This window comes from Aythya fuligula, chromosome 17 (genome assembly GCF_009819795.1).
Source record: "Aythya fuligula isolate bAytFul2 chromosome 17, bAytFul2.pri, whole genome shotgun sequence".
Lineage (NCBI taxonomy): Eukaryota > Metazoa > Chordata > Aves > Anseriformes > Anatidae > Aythya > Aythya fuligula.
This window is the reverse complement of record NC_045575.1, coordinates 3,940,457-3,966,780: the sequence shown is the minus strand read 5'-3', so window position 1 is coordinate 3,966,780 and position 26,324 is coordinate 3,940,457. Positions and strand designations below refer to the sequence as shown.

At 55.7% G+C, this 26,324-nt stretch overlaps 1 protein-coding gene across 13 annotated transcripts in view; it reads left to right on the top strand.

The window, feature by feature from the left end:
• The first annotated feature begins 16,176 nt into the window (after window positions 1-16,176).
• Window positions 16,177-26,324, top strand: part of NCOR2 (nuclear receptor corepressor 2) — a 222,326-nt gene continuing 212,178 nt past the window's right edge. For all 13 annotated transcript variants that reach the window (XM_032198747.1, XM_032198746.1, XM_032198739.1 and 10 more), the window contains exon 1: window positions 16,177-16,227. The gene's annotated coding sequence lies outside the window, so the exon portion shown is untranslated. The remainder of the gene's footprint in view (window positions 16,228-26,324) is intronic.

The window sequence follows — 26,324 nt, the reverse complement described above, 5'->3', positions numbered from 1 at the left end:
CAGCTGCTGAGAGGCAGGGACATCCTCTCAGGAGGTCATCACCTGCAGGGGACCTGCCCCAAGACATCCTTGAGCAATGGCAGGAGGAGGGACAGCACCTTGGGAGCTCTCCTATCCCCGTGGGTCACCTCCAAAAAACAGTGCCATGATTTGGGGTGAGATGTGTGTGTTATGGCAAAACATATTATGGGGTAACTATTTCACAGGAGGGCTGGGGCCATAGCTGATGCCGTGGCACGAGCTGGGCAAGGCTGCTGAAGGCAGCAGGGAAAAACCAGCTCAGGCAGTGCAGAGGGCGGGGATCCCTCCCCCAGGAGTTTTCTCTTTTTTTGGCTCATTTGGGCAACGGCAGCCCTGGGGCAGGGCAAATGGGAGCTCAACCAAACCGTGCCCGTGCAGCCACCTTGGTATGGCCCAGAGGAGCCATCCGTGAGCAAAATGCAGGGCCGGGCTCCCTCCCCTGCTGGCGTTTCATTCACAGCGAGTGCCCGGCACGGGAAGCGAGTTTCGGGAGGAATCCGGTGCCTGGGGGAGAGCGGCGGAGCCCTGGCGGCGGGGGAGCAGCTGGAGCCCAGCCGAAGCCACAGCTGCAGGGAGTTGAGTTACTCAGCTTCCAAAATGACATTTTTCTGCGCTTCCCTCATCAGGAGGTGGAATAACGCCGATATTGTGAGCGCAGCCGGGCGGGAGCACCCAGCCCACAGCCGGTGCACGGGGGCTGCACGCGGGGCACCGACCCCAGCACCCCTCCTTTGGCAGCAGGGGGACACCGAAAGGTACAAAAAAAGCCCCTGAAGTGCACTGAGTGCCCTGAAGCCCCTCAGGCACCCCGTTCAGGGTGGTGCTCAGCCTCTGAGCTGTGAGCTGGACACACGGTGTCCCAGCCACCAGCCCTCCGGCCAGGTCCCTGGGCACACACCAGCGCCGTTACCGGGAGCTCCGGCGTTTCTGGCGTTCCTGAGATGCCAGCAAGGTTTCGGGCAGACCCAAAGGGAGCCCTGGCAGGGAAGGCAGCGCACACAAATACTTCTGATTCCAGCCCCTGAGCCGGGCGGGCTCGTTTGAACCTCTCAGTGCCCATTTTCTCCCTGCCCAGAGCCCTGCGGGAGGGTCCTGGGGTTGCCCTCAGTGGCATTACAGCAGCGGGGACTGCACCCCACCACGCTGGGTTGGGCAGGACAGGGGAGAAACCTCTGCACCCGTCAGCATCAGCTGGGTTAGATGGGGTCTCCAGAATCTCCAACTCCTCCTGTTGCCTCCTGAAGTCCCGATCTCTCCTCATTTCACAGCATTTTGCTGTGCTGCCCAGCATGCCCCCTCCCAGGGCGTTCAGGGGTGTCTGTATTGCTCCCAAAGTCTGGATCCTACAGGGTGCACTTCCCAAATGTTTGTGCTTTGCTCCAGACAGCAGCTAATAAATTTGCTCACAGGCCAATTAGCAGTAAAGGAGCATGAGATAAATGATGAGCTAGAGCTCAGCCTGGCCCAACCCTCGTGGGGCTGGCATCGAGGGGGGCAAGGTGCTCTGAGAGCCGTGCCCCTCGCAGATGGACACGGCTCAAACGTCCCCAGCAGGCGCGGGGAGGCGAGGCGGGGAGGAGGGTCTGGTCCCGCCACCCAGCGAGCGCCGCGATTCCAAAATTAAATGCAGTTGCCATAGAAATATTAATTGGGAGGAAAATCTGGAGATGACACTTGAGCAGAAGACGGAGCATTACGGAGGGATGAGGACAGCGATGAAAATAGAACAGTCAAAAGGAAAAGTCTTCAAAGGGACTCTCACGTCGGTGCATGCTTAACGCTCGGCGGCAGGTCGCCACGTCAGCCGCGGGGGGAATATTGTAGGGCAAGGGATGGGAAGTGCTTGTGGGAGGACCGAGTGCTCTTATCTCTGGCAGAGGTCACCGGGAGCTGGAGGATGGGGCTGAGGATGGATCGGCAAGTTTCTGCTCTTGCTGGGAAGCAGGAGCCAGCCGGGTGCCTTCTCCCCTGATGGGCATCAGCCTCCGAGCTGCTGCTTTGTAACCAATCTTCGAGCCAGATGAAGCACCCGACCCACGTCCTCCTCGCAGTCTGCATCCTCTGCCTCCAGGCAGGGGCTGGAGGGAGGTTCCCAGCTGGGTCTTCGCCTCCTCCCTGTAGGAACATTTGCCTGGAAGCAAGGAGAAGCACCCATCCCTGCCAGGCAATGCAGGGGAACCGGCGCTTTCAGGTCCCTCTTGCCTCCAGGCTGTTGCTTTGCCTGTTTTTTTGGGGAAACAGGGCTGAAACGCCCATAATCGGAGAGGTCTCCTGAGGTGAAGCAGGGCTGATACAACGCAAAGCGGTGTTGGGGTGCCCCACGGTGCACAAATCCTGCTGGGACCGCTGCGAGTTGTGCCCAGCTCCCCAGGGGACGACGTGCTGCTGGGCTGCCCCTTCCCCTGCTGGTACTGTCACTGAGAAGAAAAGGAAGCTGCCATACAAAAAAAATCCCAATTTAATTAAAAAAAAAATAAGAAAATGATAATAACAGGTGGCCCTCTCTTAGGATAGGATGGAGATGGGGATTGGGATGGAGATGGGGACAGAGATGATAGGGGTGGGGACGGGTGTCTCATGGAGAACCGTGGTGCCCTGCTGTGCACGTGGTGGCCACAGGCGATGAGAGCCCAGCCGTGGCCCCTTGCCCAGCGGGGTGGCACTGTGGGGTGCAGCATGGGGCTGGTGGCCCCACAGCCCTGGCCTCACCCCGTGGATCAGCGCAGGGGACACGGGGCAGCTGCGACCTGCAGGGAGCAGCGGCTGCCTCGGCGCATCCATCTGCACCGCTCCTTCCACTCGAAAGGAGGGAGGATTACAATGAAGCCGTACTTTTCCCATGAACCACCTCCCACTGTGTTATGCTCCGAAGTTAATTGCAAATGAGGAGATGGAAATAGCTTATTTTGACTTTTCTTAAACAGTGCTTCATTGATTTTTTTTTTTTTGCCTTATTTTTTTTTTTTCCTGTCTCAAGAGGCAGGCCTGTATCTATTGGAAAATAGCAATTATTTCTGTAATTCCCTAGAATTAGTGGAATTAGTTGAATGAGTAAAATCTGAAGTGAGATGCTGATTAGAAATACACTGGTGTCGGAAGCGCCACGCGCGCCGTGCTGCGGCGTTGGGCACTCCCAGTCCGTCCCTGGGCACGGCTGCGGTAGGGACAGCCTCATCCCGAGCTGCTTTGAAGTCCCTGAAGCTTTCTGGCCTCAGCGGGTGCTGGCTGCTGGCTTTGCAGTGGCTTTTAGATGGGATTCCTGTGTGAAGTGGGCTACGTAGGGAGCCCTCAGGTGGTCTTAAGACCGGTGTTTTTCTCAGGCTGTGACGCGCCTGGTTGAGCGTGAGCTCTCCGGGGAGCGCTGCCACAGGGGCACTGAGCAGCCTGCCCCAAATGTCGGGGACTCACCCCTCTCAGGATGGTGGCTCTTGGCCCAGGGGATGCCTCCTGGAGACCCTCCTTGGAGCAAGGCAGGAGCACGAGGGCTGGGTGTGAGGTGTTGGGAGCCTGCTGATGATCCATCTGCCCTGGGTGTCCCCCCTGTGCCGTCCTGTGTGCACCGGCCCCGCTGCTCCAGCTGAGGTTATGACAGCAGCTGGACACTATCCCCTTGTCCCACATCAAAAAAAAAAAAAAGAGTAAAAAACTCCAAAGAGCTGCTTTTCCTAAATGAACCCAGATTGGAGAGGTCCATCCTGGGCGCCTCCTGCTGCGTGCAGGGCACGAGCCAGGTCTTTGGGTTCTTGGCTCTGCCAAAGAGTTGGGGCTCGCGGTACTTCATCAAAAAAAAATAAAAATGGTCCTGTGGTATTTTTAATAACCTGCTGGTTTAACTCAATTATGAGAGCATAATTAACTTGCTGAGATGAAACGTGAGATAAACCTTTGATTTTTTTTTTTTTTTTCTTGAAGGATGCTGCAGATAGATTTTGAACTTTGTATTCAATTACTTAGAAGAGAAAAAAATTAACAGGTTTCTGATGAGAAAAGCATACTACCTCCTTCATAAAGAGAGATTTATTAAGGATAGTGAACGAGTGTACCTCAGGGCTCAATCATCTACTGTTTTTTTTCAAGGGGTGATTCAATTACTTTAAGATGTGTTGCCTAAAAGAACAAACCAGTCTCTGTTACCCGGCAAATTAATCAAGTTCCTTCAGTGGTTTCTCTGGGTTAATAATTTCATTTAGGCGGCCTTCTGTTCCGTGGTTTCATCCCTACCAAGAAAACTCTCAAATGAGAGGGAGGAAAAAGAAAAAAAAAAAAAAAAAAGTGCTATTCATTTGCTGGCCTTAGCGCAGAGCACAGGCAGCACATGTAACCGCGACGGGAGGAGTTTGTAAAAGATCAGCCTGCTCTGAGGTGCCTGTGAAAGCAGCAACTGGTTGGAAGATATTTAAAAAAAAAAAACGTGTTAAGGCTAATATTTTCACTGTGTAAAAAGGCCATTTGGATTTGTTGTCATCCGTGAAGAGCTGTGGATTTTATTCGTAATTACTGTGAATGATGTTCTCTGGATAGTGCAAGCGAATCCTGAAAATGTCACAAATTTTTAGCACTTTTTTTTTTTTTTTCTCTTTTCTCTTGAATATTCATAGCTGCACTGTTCGATACAGATGGACGAAGTGCAGCAAGGAAAAAGACATCCCTGACGTTGGTCTGTCCGGGTGTTTGTGTGATCCCAGCCCCTGCCCCGGGCTCCAAGGGCGCAGGGGCTGCGCCCGGCCCCGCTGCCTTATCTGCTCCCGGGGCCATCTCAAGGAGCACAGTAAAAATTTACGATCCCCATCACATCGTGCTGAATAAATACCTAATCCCCTTTATTCTTAAGCAGTAATGACTAATGAATTGCTTTATGTACCGGAACAGCGAGGTCGGGATCTGGAGGTTAAGCAGGCTCGCACGCCCCACTGCAGCCACGGCTGTGCAAAACGCTGCGGGTCGGGGTTTTGGTGTTATCCTCACCCTGTGGCTTCAGGGAAAATGTGGTGGCTACTGCTGGCCCACGGGGTGACACTCCTGGGTACATGGCTCTTCTTCTCCCTGCCCCTTCCCTGCCTCGTGTGGCCTGTGTTTTTTTGGGGGCTGGCTTGGAAACGCTGCTGCTGGTAACTTTGGAAAAAGGGATTCAGAAACCTGCGGGGCTTGAAATGCCATCCCAGCCCCGGTGAGCTCCGTGGGCTCTGTTCCCAGTGTGAGAACCCACCGCAGAGACGCTTTTGGCAATGGCTCCGGGGCTATTTTCATACATCATAAACCAGCTCTCAGCAGTTCACGTGCGGTGCGGTTGTATTCTCCCGGCATAAACGCAAAGAGCAGAGGTGAGGACTCGACCCGCAGCCTGGGCTGTGCTGGCTGCACGTGGGCTGCGAGCCCCAAAAAACCTCGTGCACCATCCCGACACCGCCGGGTGCCAGGCAGAGACATGCTGTGCCACCTTTCTGCGTTTTTGGCACACTCACGAAAACGTGAGCAGTGTGGGCACCCCGGGCTGCTCCGAGGGCTGAGATGTGGGCAGAGATGGGGCGTGCAAAGCCCCCGTTAGCCCTAACGAGGCAGCTTCGTTAGGGGCCGGCTGGGGAGCGCCTGGCTGCCTACGCGGGGCAGCGGATGCTCGTGTCATGGCTGATTACTTTTCATTTGGGCAGGGTTCAACCAGCGATAAAGCTAAAGGGAGGGATTGTAGCTATTCCCAGAACAAGAGGTCATCTGTTTTCTTTCAGGGAGCTTGGCTCTGGCTCCAGCGCGCTGAGGAACAGCGAGGCCCTTTTATCTGCCGGGGAGGGGAAGGGCTTTTGGGGGGCCACGCTGGTTTCTCTCCCCGTGCGAGCGCTCGCTGCAGCCCGAGCATCGTGCCCGAGCTCCGCGTGGTGCCGCGGTGCCTGGGGACGTTGCAGAGCCCATCCGAGCCCTGCCCCAAGGACCACGCAGGTGTAGGAGCACAGCCATGCCGATGCCCTGTGCCATATAGGTGCCACGTCATCCTTTATACCTTCATTTTCCACGACACATCTGTATAGCTCTTTTTGAGGCTCCTGGCCTCCGCCTCCCAAACACATTTTGGGTACAAAGCCGCGTGCTGAGGTGGGGTGAGCATTTTCCAAGCAGCTGCCCACTTCGCAGAGCAACCACACTCCAGATCCCCAGCAGCCCTTTGCCACCCCTGGCCAAAAACACCGTGCACCCCTGGGGCTGGTGCGGGTGCGGAGCTTCGCAGGCAACCCCAAATGTTGGCGTTGGGCACAGCTGGAGCTCCAGCAAGGCCAGAGGGGCCCCTCGCCTGCCTGCACTCTCCCACACGGATGGGAATGGCTCCCAGATGTTGCACAGAGCCCACCTTTGAAAGAAAAGCCTCTAATCTTATCCTGAGGACTCCCAGCATTGCCTTCTCCCCGCCTCGCATGCAGACAGCCGTGCTTCGGTGCTGCCTGTGTGGCATCTTGGAGCCAGCATGGCTTTGGACGGGAGCTGCTGTCGTGCCTGGGGTGCGCTGGCTCCTTGCACTGCTCGTTTGGGGTAGCCTCAATCGGCTGCTGGTTTTGTTAAAGCTTTCCCACTTCAATTCACTGCACATTATCCTCTCTCTCTGTTTTTTCTCCCTCCACTTCGCTACAGGAGCTGGTTGCTTTTCCCACGTGAGCGAGGCAAGCAGAGGAGCTCTAATTATCGCTGTCCTCCTTGAGCAGAGGGTTACTGACCCAGAGACAGCCCCGCACCGGGGCTCAGCCCCAGCAGTCCCCTCTTCCAGCCCTGGTTCCTCCCGTTCCCATTTCTGCTCATCCCCGGTGGGCTGCGAGCCGCTGCTGCAGGTTGCACGAGGGCCGTGGCACAGCCCTGGGGCCTCGTTTGCTCTCAGGCTATTAAGGCAATTTGCAAATACAGCCCTGTGCGGGGCTGGCTTTGCCCTCTGCTGAGCGCTGAGATGGGAGCAAGGAACCAAAGCGGGGCTGGGGAGCTGCTGGAGGTGGTGGGGGGCGACCAGGGCTCCGTGCCCCCCGCTCTGCTCGGCTCTGCCGGCCGGACCCCAGCTCCCGCAGCCTGCCGGGGGATTTGTCGCTGGAGAGATGCAGTGCTGGTGCTGAGGAAAAGTAGGGCATCCGCTTGGCAGCTCCAGAAATAATGGGAGATCGGTTTAATTATTCTACAGAAACGCTCAGATTGCGCAGATGCCTAACTTAGGTTTAATATAATTAAGATAACTCATGTCTATAAACATGTCTGGGACTGAGCGGGGTGTTGGAGCCGCCGATCCAAGCTGGCATTTTCCCCCACAGACATCAGCCGGAGCTCCGAGAGCCCACAGCCAGCAGGACGTGGCCGTGCCGGCCCCCGCCGGGCCCTGCTGTGGGTTGGGGGCACGGAGAAGGCACCGACACCTCCCCGCACCCAGCTCTTCTTGCACGAGGGCAGGGGAGGCTGGGTCCTGTGCTGGGTCCTCCCCTGTGCCGAGTGGATTAGGACAGCAAAGAAAAAACCCTTTAGTGATGATACCAGTGTGCTGGGGATGAGTTGAGCCTCTTCCTTTTTTTAAAAAATGCATTTAAAATTGCCCTTTTCTCCCCAGATTGCAGCCGGCTGCCCTGCCCAGGGTATCTTTGCACCCTGGCTGAGCCCAAAGGCATTTCCCAGAGTTGACGCACGGGATCTGCTTTGCAAGGTGGCCCAGGCACAGCAAACCCAGGCGTTTGTCAGGCACCAAACATCCCAAACTTTGCCTTGTTTTTCTGCGCTCCTTCCTCCTCCCCCAGCCTGCCTTGTGCACCCCTGCCTCGTTGCACCTTGAAGCCCTCCCGATGCTCTCGTTGTGCTCTGCAAGACCCAAAAACCCAAATTCTTGGGGATCTTGCTTGCTAACGAGCACTGCCGGGGCACTTGGGGAGTGATGCTGAGAAACACGGGGCAAAAACCAGCCCTGAAGGCTCTGCTCTCATCCCACCTTACCCCTGCCTCTGCAGCCCCGTGCGGCACCGCACCGAGGTGGCTGGAGGACGCCGCACACCGAGTAATTAGAGCAAAGGCACACACACACACACACACACAGAGGCGCAGCAGTACTGATTTCCGCATTAGCATGATAATGAATGTTCTCACTAGAAGCTTGTAATTATGTTTCCTCTTTTTTTTTCCCCTCCCCCTGAAAGTATAATTAATTATGAATAGAGCCAGAGTTTGACGCTAACGCATATTTTTTTTTTTTTTTTAAATCCCTTTTGGTTCCATTTCTGCCCTATTAAAAATTTATGAAGGAACCAGAGGTAAAGTCATTTTCCCAGGCTGTTGCTCCTATAAATTCAACGGGGATAATATTAAAAATAATACTAACAGAAGAAGGCAGGAGGGCACTTTGCAGAGGGTTTCGCCCCTCTCCCTTGGGCCGCATCCTGGGTAAGAAGCCAAAAAAAAAGAGAGAGAGAAACCGAGTGGTGGGCAAGGAGGCAGGGAAGGGGGCTCAGCTGGGCATGGGCCAGGCACCAAAGCCTGGTGGTGGCACTGAGACACACGTGCACTGTTCTGGGCATCGTCCTCAGCCTGCTGCAGGGCACTGCAGGCAGCCTGGGTGTCTCTGGGCAGCTGGAGGCAGATTTTGTTCCCATTAGTGCCCCGGGGTGATGAGGCACGGAGCCAGTGAGTACAAGGATTCATTGTGGGACGGGGCTGGGGGATGGCAGCCCTGGGGGTGGCAGCCCTGCAGGTTCCCTCCCCAAAGCCACCGGGGCTGCTGAGGGTGGAGAAATGCTCCGGGAGCATCCAACCCATCCAACCTCATTTGCTTAAAACAAGCAAAAATCAAGCAAAACCCGCAAGCGCTTTCAGTACCTTGGGAAATGGTTCAGGACTGTGACATGCATGCTCACAAACTTCTAAGAAGGTGCTTTTCTCTTTCCATCTGCTCACGCAGAAGATAAAGGAGGAAGGCACAGGGGGCCCTTGCCCCTGCAGACGAAGGCGCTCCTGGTCCTCCTCCTCCTCCGCCGGCTGCCACTCGTACCGGCGGCCTTCCCTTGCCGTAGGTGGGAACTGTTTTTCTTCTTAAATTGCATTTATTCTAACAAATGTCTCATGCAAACACAATTGCAGGTTTGCTGGAGGGAGATGCTATTTGCAGGCAGCCTGGCACAAAGGCGGATTTATTCTCCTTCCTTTCATTCATTTGAAGCTAAAGTAATAGCTCTAACTACATCTGACTTATAATAAGCGCGTTCCTGGGAACAAACCTGCACTCTGCATGCATTTCCCTCTTTGTCAGCTCTATCCAGGCTCTTTTTCTCCTTCTCCCTCCCTCTCTTTTTACAATAACAAAATCAGAGCCTTGTCAGTTGAAAGTTTATACGCCCTATTTATAGCGCTCCCCCGTCTCCCGGCTTTCACGTCCCGGCACAAGGAGCTCCTTCCCCTCCTCTCGCAGGGAACCATCAGCACCATCCCTAGGCTCTGCCCTACGAGGTTTGCTGGCTCTTTTTGCCAGAGGGCCCACGAATTTGGGGGTTGCTGTTGGAAAACTGGGGGTTTTGCTGGGCAGCCCGCAGGGTTTGCTTTGCGCAGCTGTTGAGCATCTTGCTGGTGCCCGTCGGGCCCGGGGAATTGTCACCAAAGCCTGGCACGCAAATTTGGCATCCACCTGGTGGCTTGATTAGGAAAATGGGAGTGTTTTTCCAGAAAGCTTCACAGGCTGCTTCTCTGGGATTTGTATTTAAGCTGGAACTTTGGTGTGCATGTGCATTTAGGAGGCCTCTGCAGATAAATCCAGGTAAATCTGGACTCGGCACCACTGTGTCTCCGCTAAGGGGAGGTGGGCGCCCATCGCTGCCATCGCACCCAGCACCTGCGTGCACTCGTGGCTTTTCCTCCCTCGGCAGAGGCACAGCATCTCCATGTCCTCGCGGCCATGGCGCTGGGGGGCCCAGCAGGGCTCTCCTGGCTGTGCCAGGCAGGAAAGATGAGCAGGAACGAGGCTCTTGCGTCGTTCTCCCTCTGGCTAAATCTAATCGCACCGAAGGGAAAACTGAGTGCCAAAAAACAACCCCTCCACGAGGGGTCCTGCTCCCACGAGCTGTTTAGGGGCTGAACAGCCATTAGGGCCCGATAACGAAGCGGTGTTTGCAGCACAGGGCAGGACTCCGGGGCTGCGGGGAGGGCGGCTCTGCCGCCACCGCCTTTCCTACGCGGATTTTTGCTTGCTGAAGAGTCGGCCCTTCTGTTAAATATAGCTCATGAGCTGTTCTTGAATTGCACCTAATTACGTCTCCTCTCCAGCGCACGCTTCCTGCCTGTTTGCAGCTAGAAGGAGCTGGGTGATTGCGGCTTGAACTCCTCGGGCTCATTCGTTATCCTCGCGTCTCATGCTTGGAAGGAGGGAGATGAAAAGTTGAATCCTCTGAGAAGGGAGGGGAAAAAAAAAAAAAAAAAAGAAATAATCCTGGCGAGGTTCCTTTTGAGCTCTTTGCTCATTAAGATGTCAAAAGGTTGGGTGCCCTGGCAACTGCTTCTCCTGGCTAAGCAGGACTTGAAATTGCTGCAGTCACCAGTCGGAAAATCTGCAGGCGCTCGCCCAGCTCCGCGGCCGTGGGAAAACGCCCTCAGCCGGGTGCCCAGTGCCTGGCACGGTGTGCGTGTGTGCAGCACGGGCACGGTGTGAGCTTTGCCTCCTGCGGGAAGTCCCGGGGGGCCCATCCCCAAAAGGTTTCTCCGATTTAAACAAATCGAGCTGCTTGGCGCACCAGGCACCGTGTCACCGCCACCTCGCCCCATTCCTCCTGCGCCTCTTCTGTGCCCTCCCAGCCACGCCGATGTTGATCCAGGCCCTGCGGGTAATTCCTGCGGACTTCACCTGGAAAGAGTTATTGCATGAATGTTTGAATAGTTAGGGAATGACTCCCAAACATCACTTCAGGCTTACTGGTTCATTTTTTTTAAGCCTTTGCCCGTTTTCGCCCAGCTGCTCGCCAGCCGCTCAGCCCGGCTCCCTCTGCAGACCTCGCAACGTTTCTGCCTCAGTTTTGTGGCTCATTTCTGGGATATTTTGTTAAGATCTTTTGCTCCTCCAACCCAAAGCAGGGCTCTTAATGGAGTTTTAGTGGGTACAGAAGAGGGAAATACCTTTTCCCCAGCCCCTAGAAAGGGGCTGCCCTGCATGGATGTGAGCCAGGGCATCGCCCTGCTTGGCCGGATGAGCTCAGCGAGGGAGACACAACAGTGCTTTAACTAACTGCACGTCAAGTTTCTTCCATGGAGGAGAAAAAGAGCCAACATGACCGAAAATATGCAAAAGATCAACTCTCTGGTTAGAAGTGGCCTGGCTACCAGTTTCAGTCTCAGGCTCTTGGCTTTGCTGTGGGAAGCCCTCATCATTTTCTACTGTTTTACTCATAGCCAAAAATATGATGAAACCAGAACTGAATGTGGCTTTTTTTCTGTCTTATTACAGTAAGCATCATAAATTATTCACCCATGAGACTCAACCGCATTTCTTACTCAAAAGGAGCTTCCTTTTGTCTCCAGACGCTGGGACCTCGGATTCGGAGCAGCGCCCAGTGAGGTGGCCCAGCGGTGGCTGTCGCATCCACAGTCCCCTCCCTGGCACGGGGAATATCTCCGCTGGCTTCTCCCGGTGTCCTCATGATGCCCTGGGCCCAGCTGTCCCCACGGTGGGGACACATCTCAGGATGTGGGACCCCCAATCGGGGCAGCCGTGCGCACCGACACGGAGCCAGCTCCCTCAGAAGCCCGCGTCCTAGGACAATGTCAGTGTAATCAGCGCCCTCTTCGTTAGCGGGGACCTATAATTAGAAGCAGCAGCCAGCCATCTGCTTTTATCTCGTCACATCGCACCGTGCCTCTCTGCTGCCCTTTATTACCGCCCGTCGTTGTAGATCAACATTTCCCTCCCCCCCCCAGCCATCTCTTATCTCACTTTCCTTATCGCCAATGAATGGCCCCAGAAACGCTCCGTGGTGAAGGGGAGCGGGCAGTGCTGGAGCTCTGCTGAAAGGGGTCTGTGTCCAGCACCTTCCTGCCTGTTATTCCCATAGAAATGGTATTTTGGGGGTTCACCACATCACCATGGACCTTCCCGAAATACCCTCTGCCTTGTGCCAGGCACAGGCAGCAGGGCTCAGAATAGGAAGGCACAGTGAAAAGGGACCCGTGCTTACATCTTCTGAGGTTCCCCAGCTTATCAAACACTTCCTCGAGTTTCTCCTCACATCCTGCTCCTGCAAGCACTGCACCCTCTGGGGCAACGAGTGGGACATCACCTGTGCCACCAGCCACCCCTGGTGTCCATGCCATGTGGCCAGGGACAGGGAGAACCCCCTTTAAAGGATCTTAAAACTCGGTACCTAGACAAAAGCCTAAGACATATAAATGGATTAACAGCCATGGTTTATTAGCGCTCCTTAATTCACTTCGCAGGGCTGAGGGAAAAGTTATTAGCAGATGTATGGCCAGTAATAAGCTAATTATAACCCTGTCAGATCAGAGATTTGAAGAGGTGGGGAGTTTTGTGTGTGAGATAACTGTAATTGTGTGCTAAAGATTATGAATTAATATTGATTTAATAAAGCTGCAGCAATTCATTGCTGCGGGAGAGCTCAGGTATTCACTGTGGGAGCTGCCCTGGTGGCACCCATGCCTGTGCCGGCCAAAACGCGGGCTGGCAGGTGTCCCCATGTCCCCATGTCCCCTTATCCTAATGTCCCGACATCCTTATGCCCCTCATTTTGCAGCCCCTCCGCTGCCCATCCCCACTGCAGGGCAGAGGGCAGTATTTGCTCTTATGCAATGGCTGTGTTTGCTGCTTTTATCTGAGCTGAAAAACCGGGTCCCCTGCTGATCCTCGAGATGTGGCCCTTTTGAGTGCATGTCCCAGGGACCCTGCAGCCCCACCAGCCCTGGCTGCCCTGATGTGTCTGCCCTACAGCACTCGCTGGAGCCAAAGATATCCCTGGTACTTTTTGTTCCCAGCCTACAGCTGCCACCCAGCATCATTTCAGTTTTTCTCCTCTCCTCATGTCGCTGAATGCCACCTACTTTGGGATCCCCACATCTCGTCATCTGTAAACCACCGCCAGCCTGAAAGCGAGCGTGGAAGAGGCGCGAGCAGCTGTCTGCAGCAGATTGCGAGTGGCTGCGGGGACTCGGCGGGGACGCTGGCATGACCGAGGCTCAAAATGAGGGCAGTGGCTGGGTGAAGGACTCCAGATGGGGAGGTGGGCATGGAGCAAGCCCCTGCGCAGAGCAGCACCAGAGGCATCTTTCCTTTTTGGCTTTTTGGAGACGGAGGCCTTTTTGGCTTTTTTTTGGAGACGGATCCATTTTCCCAAGGTGATCCCTAGCCCTGGCACAAGCCCTCAGCACCATGTCAGTGATGCTCCAGTGGGGACATCAGGGACAGCACGGGGCCGCGTGCTGGAAGTGGGGACATCAGGGACAGCACGGGGCCGTGTGCTGTTGCCCTCGCTCAGCCCCTGCTCCCCGAGGACACAGGCACACTGTTTGCAGGACTCAGGCCTTTCTCTAACTTTGGTAACTCAGGACCTGCCAGCTGCCATGGGCCACGCATATTCCTGGAGGGACCCCCCCCTTCCCCTGGAGTGGTTTCCAGGAGCATTAGTTCTAGTGGGCTGATGCTCTGATAAAGGCAATTACAGGATGACTTAGTTTAAAGGCTGCAGCTTGCATTAAATTTAATTACTTTCCCCTGAAGCTTTCCATGGGAGGGCGGTTTCAAAGTGCGGGTGGCTCCTGTTTTGCATCTCACTGCTTTTCCTGGAGGAGTTTAGGTGAACCCAAGTGAGAAAATGCCCCAATTTCTTGCATTTGTGCCGGGGATCAGGCGAGTTTAATGCCGAAACACTGCAAGACAAGAATACGAGGCGGGACTCCAGTTTTCCGCTGAGATCTGAAATCCCCTTCTTTGCTGATGCGCCGTTTCAGAGGCGCGCTGCATTACCATTTTATCTGATGGAATAGCTATCAACGGCCGCTTAGAAGTGAAACACTACGGAAAATCTGTGTAAGCTATCTCCAGCCTCGCAGCGCAGACACGCTGTGATTACAGTGGCAGCCTTGCTCTTTCTCGGGTCTTTCATGTGCAGGGATGTGGCTGGCACCAGGACCTGCTGCCAGTGTCCCCTGCTCGGTGTGGTGCTGGGGAGGCTCGTCCTGGCAAGGCCACGGCTCCTGGCACCTCGTGGTCCTGCCACAAGCTGCTCAGGGATTTCCATGGAAAAAAAAAGAAACTCTCAGCCTCCGCCTCTGCTTGGGAAAAAGCTTGGAAACACCAAGCTGGGAGGCCCTGGGAAAGGTTGTTAAGGATGGGGCGTAACGAGGCTAGCTCTGTGGAGAGCAGGACACCGCTCACTGCTTGTTCTGTTTGGGCCCACAGGACAGCTAGGAGCAGGGGAAGACGTAGAAATGTGGTGAAACCATCCCCTCTATTACAAAAGCAGTGCCACTACTAAAAGCCTGTACTGATGCTGCGATGCCAGCCCATCTCCTTTGGGACCGTGGTCTTCCAGATTATAGAATCGCGGTCAAAGAATCCATCTGTGCTCTGGTGGGATAGGCAGCCCTGCTGAAAAGTGTGTTCAACCCTTAGGGAGTTTTTTTTTTTTTAAATACATTTGATTATAATGTTGTCTGAGGTCAGTAGAATCAAAACGCCTGGCACCTGGCTGCAGTAAAATCAACGTCTGAAGCCTTTTTGCAGTGGTACGGGACTCGCCATCCATTCATTAAATGAAAGCTCCCTGAGAAACACTGCAGATAAGAAAAAAAAAAAAAAAAAAAGCACAGCTCAAGTAATGCTAGGCGGCTGGAGCAGGGACACCCCACAATGCAAGGCTGATAGAGCCGGTCCTTTATCTGCAGAGATAATCGCATAATCGCATCTTCCAGGGGAAGGTTTGATCTGCCGCGTTGCCTCACAAGGCACTCGGCCTGCCAGACGGACACGTACGACCAAGGACTGGAAAAAAATAAGGAAAGGGGCACGTGGGCTGCCCAAAAGCTGTGAAAGGTTGGCTGTGACCTTTGCAGGGACGCATGCCTTTGGTGGTGCCAAGCTGGAGCAGGTTGAGGGAGGTTGCAAGGTTTTGGGGTGTCGCATCTCCTGCTGGCATGCACACAGGGCCGTAAGAGGGTTGAGAGGGGCCAACCTCATGGAGCTGAGGATGGACGGGGAGCAGGAGGAGAAGTGCTTGGGGGTGTTGGTTGATGAAAGGCTGGACATGAGCCAGCACCGGGCAGACCTCATTGCTCTCTGCAGCTACCCGAAAGGAGGTTGTGGGGCGCTGGGGGTCGGCCTCTGCTCACAGATTACATGTGGTAGGACTAGAGGGAAAGGCCTCAAGCTGTGCCAGGGGAGGTTCAGGTTGGAAATGAGACATTTCTTCTCAGAAAGAGCAGGCAGGCGTTGGGACGGGTTGCCCAGGGAGGTGGTGGCGTCACCGTCCCTGGGGGTGTTCGAGGAGAGGTTGGATGTGGTGTTTAGTGGGTGACATTGGTGGTAGGGGGATAATTAGAGCAGACGATCTTGGAGCTCTTTTCCAACCACAGTGATTCCATGATTTTAAACCTCACAGGGCATCTTTAGATGAACCACCGGGGCTAAACCACCACAAGCACAGCCAGGCCTTGAGGCGGGCTCCCCACAGCCGGCACCCCTTGACGCTACCCCACCCCGGGCCAGGTCTGGAGCCGCGAGCAGCCCACACGAGGGCACCGGGGGCTGCCCCTACCCTCTCCGTACGACCCCCTAAACCCCCCTCAGCACCCCCAGGAGGGCAGCACCCATCTCTGCAGGCAGCCTCGGCTCCTTTAAGGCAGGCGGGCGGTGCAGGGAGCGAAACCCGCCCGCCTCCTGCCCGCCTCCCTCCCTCCCTCCCTCCCTCCCGGCCGGGCAGGGCACGGCTCGGCTCGGCTCGGCAGGGCGAGAGAGGGGAGCTGCAGCCCCGTTTATAGCACAGCACAGCCCGGCTTGGCTCGGTTGGGCTCCCCCAGGGGCTGCTTTGGCCCCCATGGCTCTGGATTTATAACCGCGGCGCAAATGGCGGGGCCGAGCCCCCGCGCCCAGCGCTGCCCCGCCGGCCGCTGAGGCGGCCCCGCAGCGGGAGGAGGAGGAGGAGGAGGAGGAGGAGGAGGAGGAGGAGCAGAGGCAGCACCCGAGGAGCGGCCATGGGGGGCGGCAGCCGGCGGCGGGATTAGGTAAGGCAGGAGCACCTCAAAGGGAGGGGGGGGGGGGGCCCAGCTCCGCAGAGCACCCCCCTCAGCTAATTAGCGCCGCCCCCGCTAATTAATTAGCGCGGGGTGAATGGGGGAGGAGGGTTTAAGGGGGGTGGGCTGCAGCCCGGCCGTGCAGGACCCGCTGGTAGCTCACGGGGTGGGTAAGGGGAAATGTGGTTATTTATTATTTATTTATTTATTTATTTATTTTTTGGGGGGGGGGGGGGGGAAGCAGCGTTAATTGCTGCTAATTGCGGCGCCCAGGGGCCGAGCGGAGGGGCTGCCAGGCAGGTAGGTCGGCGAGCCAGCCGCGGTTACGTAAAAATGAAAATGTGCACCCAGAGCGGCTGAGCGGGGAAGAAACTTTCTTTTTTTTTTTTTTTTTTTCTGTGTTTTTTTTTTTTTTTTTTTTCTCCTTTTTTTCCTCTTCTCCTTTCCCTTTCCCCCCACGGAAAGCCCCCCCCCCACGCGAGGCAGCCTGGCGGCCATGGGGGGCTGTGGGGACAGGCTCCCCCCCCCCCCCCCCCCCCCCCGCAGCGTGGCGGTGCTTTTTGGCTGTTTTTTTTTTTCTTCTTTCTTAAAAAAAATCCCTTTCAATTCTGCTTTATTTTTTCGGGCTCTCGCCCGACACACATGTTTGAAGCTGCTGGTTTCACGCTCGCCGTGAGAGCCCAGGGAACGGATCCGCATCAGAGACCCTGCCCGGTGCCGGGTGGGGTGAATCCAGCCCCAGGCCAGGCTCGGCCCCGCTGCCCCCAAAACGGGGTCCTTGGGGGCGAAGGACAGCCCCAAACCTCAAATGTGGGGAGCTGCAAACTCCAGAGCTCACCCGGCGATGCGTTGTTCCCATGTCAATATTTACGGTGGGTAAGCAGGGCCGGTGGCTGCAGGCAACAAGTGTACGCTCCTCTCCCAGCCGCCGGAGCGATGCTTTTTTTCCCTGCAGATTCTCCGAATTTCCCCTTCCCACTTCTCCTGCTGCTCCCGTAACCCTGGCCCTGCACAAAGAGCGGGGCCGCGGTGGGTGCGGGCAGCTGCCTGCCATGTGGGCTGCTGCACGGCCCGAAGGCTGGGGGCTCGGGGCCGTGCTGACCCCATTGAACCCCCTTCATGGGCTGTGCTGACCCCTCTGAACACCCCCCCTATTGCCTCCCGCTGCTTCAAATCCTCTGGAAGCCCCGGCCTGTGCCCGGCTGGGTCTGCTCCCTGAACTTTGTGTTTTGGGTCAGCTCAAGAATTTGCCCCGGAGGGGCCGTGGTGCTGGAGGTGATCTGTGCAGCGGGTATTTCCCCGGGCTCGCAGGCGTTTATGGTTTGAACTCTCCTGTGACCTCTCCCTCGGCATTCTCACGAAGCAAAGGTTGGGGCTTCGAGTGCCTGAAGACGGCGGGGTTTTGCTGAATCTGGTGTTTTTAATCTGACTTTGGAGGTGGTGTTGTTCCAGTGGTGTTCCTCGGCTGTGTGGGGTGAGAGTTTTGGCGTTTGGCTGAGGTTTTATCAGCAAGGTTAAGGTTTGCTGTGTGATTTTTTTTAAAGAGAAGGGTTTGAGGGTGATGATAATTCATAAAGGGAAGGGAAGTGAGTTGGGACAGCCGTGTTAGTATTTCCAACTCCTCTGAAAGTGGTGACAAAACTCCTGGATGGCTTTTATGAAGTTGTGCTTAATTCTCTGAATTTCACCACCGATGTATTTGGTGGCTCTGGGGCTTAGCTCTGCCCTCCTGGCTCTGAGGCCGTGCCTCGTGCGGGGAGAGCAGAAAGGTTGCAGTCCGAGTCCCGAGGAGCCACGGGAGGGAAGGGAAGTTCTGCGTGTGACAATATTTTATAACTTCAATTGGGTAAGTTTCAGTATGAGAGAGACTCTTGCAAAACGCGTTTAGTTTATTGAAAGCAAATGCACTCAAACCCTACTTTGTTGTTGCCAAAAGGGAAAAAGTAGAAGCTATTTTTGGTGCGAGAGAGGAGATGGGGCATGCACATGTCTGGGGCAGGAAAACACTGGTACTTTGTTCTTCTGGCTTATATGTGGGTGGTGGTTTCTGTTATTTAGCCGTGTGTTTCTGCCAAGTTGCAAAACGTACCTGGTTCTGAGAGCCCTGCAGAGGTCAGGGCCTGCTGCGCAGCCCCGTGCAGGGACGCCTCCCGCGGCGGGGCTCCCACGCTGGAGAGGAGGGTGGATGCTTCTGGCTTCACACCTTGGGTGCCAGGGAGGTGACGGGCGTTTCTTCACGACAAGATCTGGACTGAAACTGTCAACTTGCTTCGCTCAAGCCACCACCAAACAGCTGCTGCTTGGCAGTGCCTCGCGTTTGCTAACGGCTGCGGCTGGATTCGGACCAAGCCGCCTCGAGTGGAGGTTGTACCCGGCCCCGGAGCCAAATCCGAAGGGGGGCTGGTTCAGCCGTGTTCGTGTCTTGTAATTACAAGACCCAGTCTGAAGGCAGTTCTGTTATGATTGGCGATGAAGGCATGCGTGCAGCTGTGCCGATAGCGACACGTGGTAATAATAGAGCTGAGCTGAGCTGCCCGACTCGTCCCCGCTGCAGCTCCGGGCTGCGCTGGCTGGAGTTGGTCGGAGCAGATGTCCTCGTGTTTCGTGACATGCACGTGTGTTATTTGGCCCTTTGGTGCCTTCCAGTGCTTCTCCTGCTGCTGGGTTGGTTGGTGGTGACCCAGGGGACGTTCCTCTGCCGAAATGCAGTCCTGGGTGCAGGTGGGTCGCGGTGGGAGCAGCCCACTTAACGTCAGCCGTAACCTGTGTGTGTGAGTGAGCGGCATCTTCTGGCTTTATAGAGGGGAGGAAAGATGTAAAACTGGGGAGATCACAAGAGTGGGTAGGAAAGGAGGGTTAAATGGGTAAAATTTCCGGAATGGGCTTTGGGCAGATGATTTGGAGCGGTGGCAAAGTGGTGTTGGGTTTGAGAGGTTCAACGCTACCTGGCCCTGACCTGATGGCTCATTCCAACCAGATCTATGGACATGTCTGAAAATTGAGGGCAGAGAGGTGGCGTGTGGTTCAACGCTTTGAATTGTTTTGCTGGTGGAGTCTCTGCTCCATGAGCACCCTGCCCTCACTGCGAGGGTTCCCTCTTGCAAGGGGCTGATTCTCCCGGGTTTTGTGGCTGCGAGCAGCGATCTGCCAAACGGAGTCCGTGGGCTACATGCAGGGGTAGATGAGGATGGGAATCGAGGACAATGTGTGTTTGAAAGGACAGTTTTCTTCGTGCAGCAGCATTTTGGTGAGCTGCAACACGCTTCAGTCCTCGCTGAGAGATTTGAGCAGAGAGCAGGGTCGGCTCTGATGGAGCTGGGAACGACGTGCAGCAGCACCCAGTCGCTGCTGTGAGCACTGTCTGAGGCTTTCGCAGCTGCTGAAGGATTTAGGCATCGTGAGGCCATGGATTCTCATCCCGGATCCATGACATAAGCTTTGGTGTGGCTTTAATTGGGGTCCTTGCTGTGTAGATGTGTTGGAGTCGTGGAGAATTGCTCCTTATGGCTGGGGTTGCCCTGGCACACAGGTGGCAAGGCCTCGGATTTACCCTGTGGCACCCGAGGGTTGGATTTTTGTGTTGTGGAAGAAAATGGAAATGGGTCTCGTGTAATGAGTGTGACCAGAGCTGCTTCCTGAAAGGAAAGCTGGCGAGGGGAGGCAGACCTCTGGATCTGCAGGCATCAAAGTGCCCCCAGAGCCTGGTCCTGGCGAGGGAGGGAGCTGCTGGGAGGGGAAGGGAAGGGAAGGAGGGCAGAGCAGCAGCAGGAAATGCGTGATTTGGCCGTTTTGGGAAGTGAGCCCTGACCCACACGCGGGACTGTACTGGGAGTTGAGAAATCCGGGTTGTGCCCCCAGTGCCCTGCCCTCCCCTCTGGTCACTTCCCTTCTTCCCAAGGCCACCGGCGAGCCTCGGGGGCACGGGCTGCATGACTGAAGGCCAGGAGCATGCCCTGGGGGGGCTGCAGCCACCTGGCTGGTGGCTTGAGTTGGGCTTGGAGGTGTCCAAAAGGTGGCCAGGCTGGATGTGGAGGGGTTGCAGTTATTGCCCTGGTGTGAGGGCTGTGGGATGGGGCGAGCAAAGCAGGCAGTGTGGCTACGTGCCCACGGGGAATGCCCCTGACTGCTCTGAAGCTCGGGAGCAAACCTTAACGCATGTAAGGGATGGCAGCTCCTTCTAGCTACAGGGAAGGGAAGTTGGCTCCAAATTAACTTTATGATCCGTGAAAGTGAAGGTTAGTTAAAAAAAAAATAATAATGCAAATGCTGAAGTTGTGCAGAGTCGCTGAGTGTGCTGCTCGCTGTTTAATGCCATCCATTATTATTTTTTATTTTTTTCACTCCCGGTCTGTGTTTTTGGCTTGGGAGCAAATTACAAGCAATATCAGCTTACGCTTGGATTTGAACCCGCATTGCTCTTAGTCAGCTGAAATATTTCCCCTTATCGCCGCTCCCATGATGTTTATTTTAGAGCGGATAGCATCGCTGCTTTTCTGCTGGCTGCAGGGGAGAAGCCAGCCTCTGAAACAGCCCCAACACCTCGGAAAGAAATGATCTCAAAGCTGGTTCCGTTTCTGAATGAGATACAGCTCCATTTTCCATGGAGAGTTTTATGCGAGGCTGTATCCCGGAGCCGCTCGCAGCATTAAAAAAAAAAAACAAACAAAAAAAAAAACAGGAGGCAGCAGATGGATGAATTGCTGACAGATTTAAAATTGTCTGACAAACATAAAGCATTCAGTCGTGGGGCCAAGGCTGGAGGGAGGTTGCGGAGAGGGGGGAGGAGGCGACAGAAAGGTTGAGTAAGTTATTCTGGGCAGGAGAAACGGTGCCGGGGAGGCAAACTCCAGCAGGTTCAGCCTGCAGGGGGAAGGGAAGGGCCGGGCCCGGCTTCACGTGGAGGGACGTGGCGAGGAGCGTGTTCGAGGAGCGTGTTCCCGTCGGGGAGAGGAGGAGGAGGAGGAGGAGGAGGAAGGGCTCTGAACGCAGCCCGGGCAGCGGCGGGACTCGGGACGAGCGGGCTGCCCTCGGAGGAGACAATGTGGTGGGGCTGAGGTGGTTTCCTCCGGTGGGAAGTGCTCCAGGGGAGAGGCAGGGGATGTGCTGGGCATTGTCTCGGGGAGCTGCGGGCCCATCTGCAGCCCTCCGGTACATATGGCGAGGGAGGGAGAGCCGGCAGGATTTCCTCTCCGCGGCGCTGGCTCCCGAGTTAATAACTAACCAGGCAGCCCTGGGTTTATCCTTTCATTGTGGAGGAGAATTATTTACATAATACCACTCGGCGTAACCTTTATTTAGCATTGTTTCCCCGCTGGAACGCCGGACCTTGTGGCGGTGCCCAGAAGCGCGGTTTTGGCCCCAAATACCCGGGGCGTTAACCCTTCCCACCCAGCTACTCTTTTCCCTGCGTGTGCAGGCGACCTGCAGGAGCTCTCCGCTGCTGTGCCCATCTGTCGTGTGGTTTTGGGGCTGCTCCATCCCCTCGGTCCTGCTTTCTTCAGGCTCCGGGTTTGTGCTCAGCGCCGCGATCCGAATGCCTTCGGTCGTCTTCCCAAACAAGACGGCGTTTGTCCTGTGCGTGTCTGGGCAGAAGGGTTTGTGCTGCGAGCCCTCGTTTTTGCCGTGGCTTCACGTTAAAGAAGGCAAAATGAAAGAAATGTGTCAGCCCCGTGGGTGGGGGATGACGGGGTTTGGGAAGGTTCCCGAGGAGGATCATCCCGTTGTCTGTGCTTGGTCCCCAAGGACTCGTGTTCCCTGGGCAGGCTTCATCTTCCTCAGAGCGTGTCGCCGTGGATTTTGGAAGGGGAGAGTGAAGGGCTGTTAGGGGTGGCACACAAAGCCAGGCTTCCCGAGAAACCCCACAGCCCTGGCTCGGAGGGTGAGGATCTTTTCCTCTCCGCCACAGGGTGAGTGGGCTTCTCACGGGCTGCAGCAAACAATGAGAAGTCAGCTTTCCATAGGAAAATGTTTTAAAACCACGTGAAATGACCCCAACAGCTAGGTTCCTATAGGACCAGGTCTCAGCAGCGTGGTACATGGTCTCTTGGTGAATATCTCGGGGCTCTGCAGGCTCCCAGGCTGTGCTCTCCCAGTGCTGCAGGAGCTCTGGTGAGCGCGTGGTTTATCGGTGGAGCAGCAGCACTCTGCAGCCCTGGACAAGTGTTTACCACCAAGCCCTTGGCCTGATGTTGCAAGGAGCTGGTTTTGAGGCTGCAAATCCCCAGGAATTTATCATGGGCCACCCAGTGCCGTGCCAACCTCCAGCCTGGCCCACGGGCAAGTGGTCAGCCCTGCTGGGGGCGATGCGCAGCCTGCGTCGGTTCTGTGCCAGCGCCGCGGACGCTACCTGACAGAGCCTGCAACTTGCTGGAACAGAGGAGAAGCTCGTTAACACCCTCCCCGAACCAATTAGAACTGGCAGGGTGAGTCTGTACTGGAGCCGCGCTGCGAGACGTGTGGCTGCAGCGTTCCTCAGCCGCTGCTCGGAGCCCTGCAGCTTCGGCTACGGACTCGCCAAGCCCTTGCCATTACAGTCATGCGTTTCGTGATCTCATGTGGTATGTAAATCTTGGGCGTGGAGCAGCCCTGGTGTTTGCTATCAGAGCTGGGCGCTTGGGAAGTTTCTCTACTCGTTTGCTTGCGGAGCAGGGGGGGGTTCCTGCACCGAGGCTTTAAATAACTGCATCCCTTCTGCTTTGGCACGAGGCTCCCTTCTGTTTGAATCGGGGGACTCCTACCCCTCGGAAGGACCTCCTCGACCAGGCGTTGCCCTTGTTTTTCTGCAGGTACCGTGTCCTGTACTTCCACTTGGTAGCTGCTTTCAAAATGGAGCCTGGAAAGCTCTCTCTCCCTGCCTCTTTCTGCCTCTGCTGCAGTTTCGAGCTCATGCCAAAGTCTCCGCTTCATTTCTAGGTCACCCGTCTGCCCTTTCATTTCCCCCCTTCATGCTGAAGCTGGCCGCCTTGTTTTGATTTGGTAATATGTGAGGTGGTGTCCACAGACACAAACAGGCAGCCCAGTGAAATTCGTGTTTCCCTGCAGCCTTGTTCCTGTTGTGTGTGAATAATAATTTCCAAATGCTAGACCAGAGCCGATTAAAAACCGTCGAAGAAAGAAAACGCAGCAAAGCCTGCACGTCATGGGAATCTGTGGATCCAGTGTTTGGGTGAAAAATACTCAGAACTGGCAGTGGAAAAAGCCATCAGTGTTATTCCTTGAGGCTTTCTGGTCTTAACTAAGTCACCCAGTCTTAACTAACCCACTTGGAGGGTGCCGAGGAGGTAGCCCTGTGTGCCCGTGCTGGAAGCTGGCTGCGTGCTGGGGTGGTTGTTGGTGGTGGTGGTGCCTCTGTGAGTGCTCTGCAGACCTGGTGGCCACCCTGGGCTGCCTTTGAGATGTTTTTTGCACGGCTCCTGTGCTGCTGGCTCGGCTGCACGCCTGTGGCTGGAGCTGCTGAGTGACTGGTGGCGGGGTGCGAGGCTTCTCTGCGCCCCGAGTGGGTGCTTGAGAGGAGGTCAAGAGCCAAAAATCGGACTGGGGGGTGGCGTACGGGGCTGGAGTGCTCTGGGGGAGTGTAAGTGGCTGTTGGTTACTGAGCTGCGAGGCAATGGGTTCAGTGCAACCCCAGAATTGGGGCCGTGGAGCAGTTGCCGTGTGCTGTGCGCGCCGAGCATCGCGCTGCGGCCTTGTTCTCGGAGGAGGCGATCCTGCTGACAGCACGTACAGGAGGTGTCAGCCAGCCCTTGTTTCTGCTTGCTGTTTTTCTCTTCATTTGTAGGTTTGAGTCTTGGCTTTGTTTTTGCTGTCTCGACGAGGTAGCTGCTTAAAAAAAAAAAAATCTTTATTTTTTTGGTGTTTTTGGGGCTGAAGGTGCAGTGATTAGAGAGGCACGGAAAGAGCTGCTGCGGTTTTGGTCCAGCACCCAGCCAGCTGCCTGCAGTGCTCCTGAGGGCTGCGTGGTGATGGGCTGAAGTGCTGCAGGAGTTTGGGTTTTCTCCAGCGTTATGAAACGAAAGCAGAGAGACGTGAGTGCATACCTTAAGGCTCGTGTTTTTGTTGTCGGCTCTCGCGCTGCGGGAAGCTGAGGCTTGCATCTCCATCGAGACTGGTGTTCCTGCAATCCAGAACGCTTTGTGGATGTCTTTTAAAGCTGGGAAATGGGGAGTTCGCTCTGCCCAGAGCCGAAGGAGCCGTGCTGTGGAGCCAGACACAGGTGTGCAAGCCCTCCGCTTGCTCCTGCTTCCCACCACGTGCGTTTTGCTATTGTCTCCACCAGGACAAGAACTTTGAGTCCTGTCTGCGGCGCTCCCCCCGCCCCGTTTTTCCTCCAGTCGTGCTTTCGAAAAGCCTGCGGATTTCTCTGCAGGAGGCTTTTGCTCCCCGCACAATGCGCCGTTGTGCTCGCCTGGCTCTAGTTCCTTGTTTCATGCGGAAACACCTTGAACCTTTGGCGGAGCTGGGAGGCGGGTGCGGGGGCAGCCCCCTGGCCGCAGGCACGGGGCTGTTCCAGGAAGAACGTGTCCGTGCATGACGGCAGCCCCGCGTTACCCGGGGTCGGACGTGCCTGGCTAACACAGGCGCTCCCTGCGCTGGGATCGGCGAGGCCACACGCCTCGGGTGTCGTGGAGAGGCTACAACCAGGAGTAAAAACGTTGGCGCTCGCCTTCGTGAACTTGGAGCACTTCGCCGGCGAATTCTTAGCCAGGTAACCGGGGCTACAATACCTGGTGTAAAGGACGTGCCCAGGAATGTTGCTAACCTGGGGCCTGATCCTGCCTTCGGTCGATCCGGTTTTGCATAAATGTGATCAAGGTGCCCGTGGTGCCGTGTCCTGGGTGCCCGGATTGCCACCTTGGTGTGCAAAGCCGAAGAAACGCCGAAATAAACCCAGCAGCTTTGCCTCGCGGTCTTGCCAAGTCAATTTGGTGTGCACGTTGGGAAGTCAGAACAATTAGTTACGGAGACAAATGGGTCTGCCCTGCGCTCTGCACCCTCATCACACGGCCGGCTCGGAGCCTCGCGATAAGCACAGCAGCGAAATCTGTATGAAGCAAGCAATTAGGGCATCTGCAAGAGAGGAAGAAAAAGTAGCAGCTTACCATTAACCTGCTGAGAAAGGTGGCGCTGAATCGCCTTCCTTAATGGGTTTGGGGCTGTCTGTCAAGCAGGGCTGAGCTTTTTGACTTTTTCCACTGCCTTTTGCTGATTTTAGGATAAATTTTGGGGCTGTGGCAGCTGGGGCTGTAGGGCTGAGTTCCCTACCGTGCTGCTCCTCACCGTGTCCCTCTCGTAACACCTCTCCCTCCAGTTATTTTTGACCAGTAGTGGCCCAGTTAGGCACTGGATGAGCAGAAGATGGGAGAGGGAAGGTTTCTTTTCCCACTTTTGGAGGAGCTCAGTTAAATCACTAATTGCCTTTTCTCTCCCCCTTCCCTAAATCTGCCCTTCTCCCCCTCTGTGAGCAGCGGGGTGTTGCTGGCGTGCCTCGAGCACAGGGATCAACGCGAGCCGCAGCGCGGATCTGTGAGCGACGGCGACGATGTTGATCATAAAAGGGCAGAGTGTAGCTAACGACACTTAAAATATGTGCTTGTTTGGGGAAATGCTCTAACTCTGGACTTTTTCCAGGCACCGGAGCAGATGAAAGAGATTTGGCTGTGTGTGCGGGGAGACGGGCAGCTCCCCGTCACTTCTTGCTGGCAGGGGTTGGGTTTTTCAGAGCACCCAGCATCTCTCTGGTTGTTCACACATCCACGGGGCGGTCTGGGGGGGCAGATCTCGCACGGGTCCTGTTTATTTCCGCGTGTGGCTGCGTTTTCTCGCCGTGCCATTAACCTGTTTGCTCTCCAGCACTATTTTTAGCAGCCGTGTGATGTGTGGCCAGGAGCCTTCCCGCGAGCGGTGTTTGTGCAGTGCTGAGGGCCAGCAGCCCCCGGCCCCGGTCCCAAGCAGGGACACCCGTGTGCAGCGTTCCTCTCCGGGCACCGTGGCTATGGTAACCGGCTTGGTTACAGCAAACTCGACTAATTAACCTAACGAAGAGCAGTTTCCAGGCTGAGGCTCTCCCCTTGGATTTCAGGGCAGTGCTG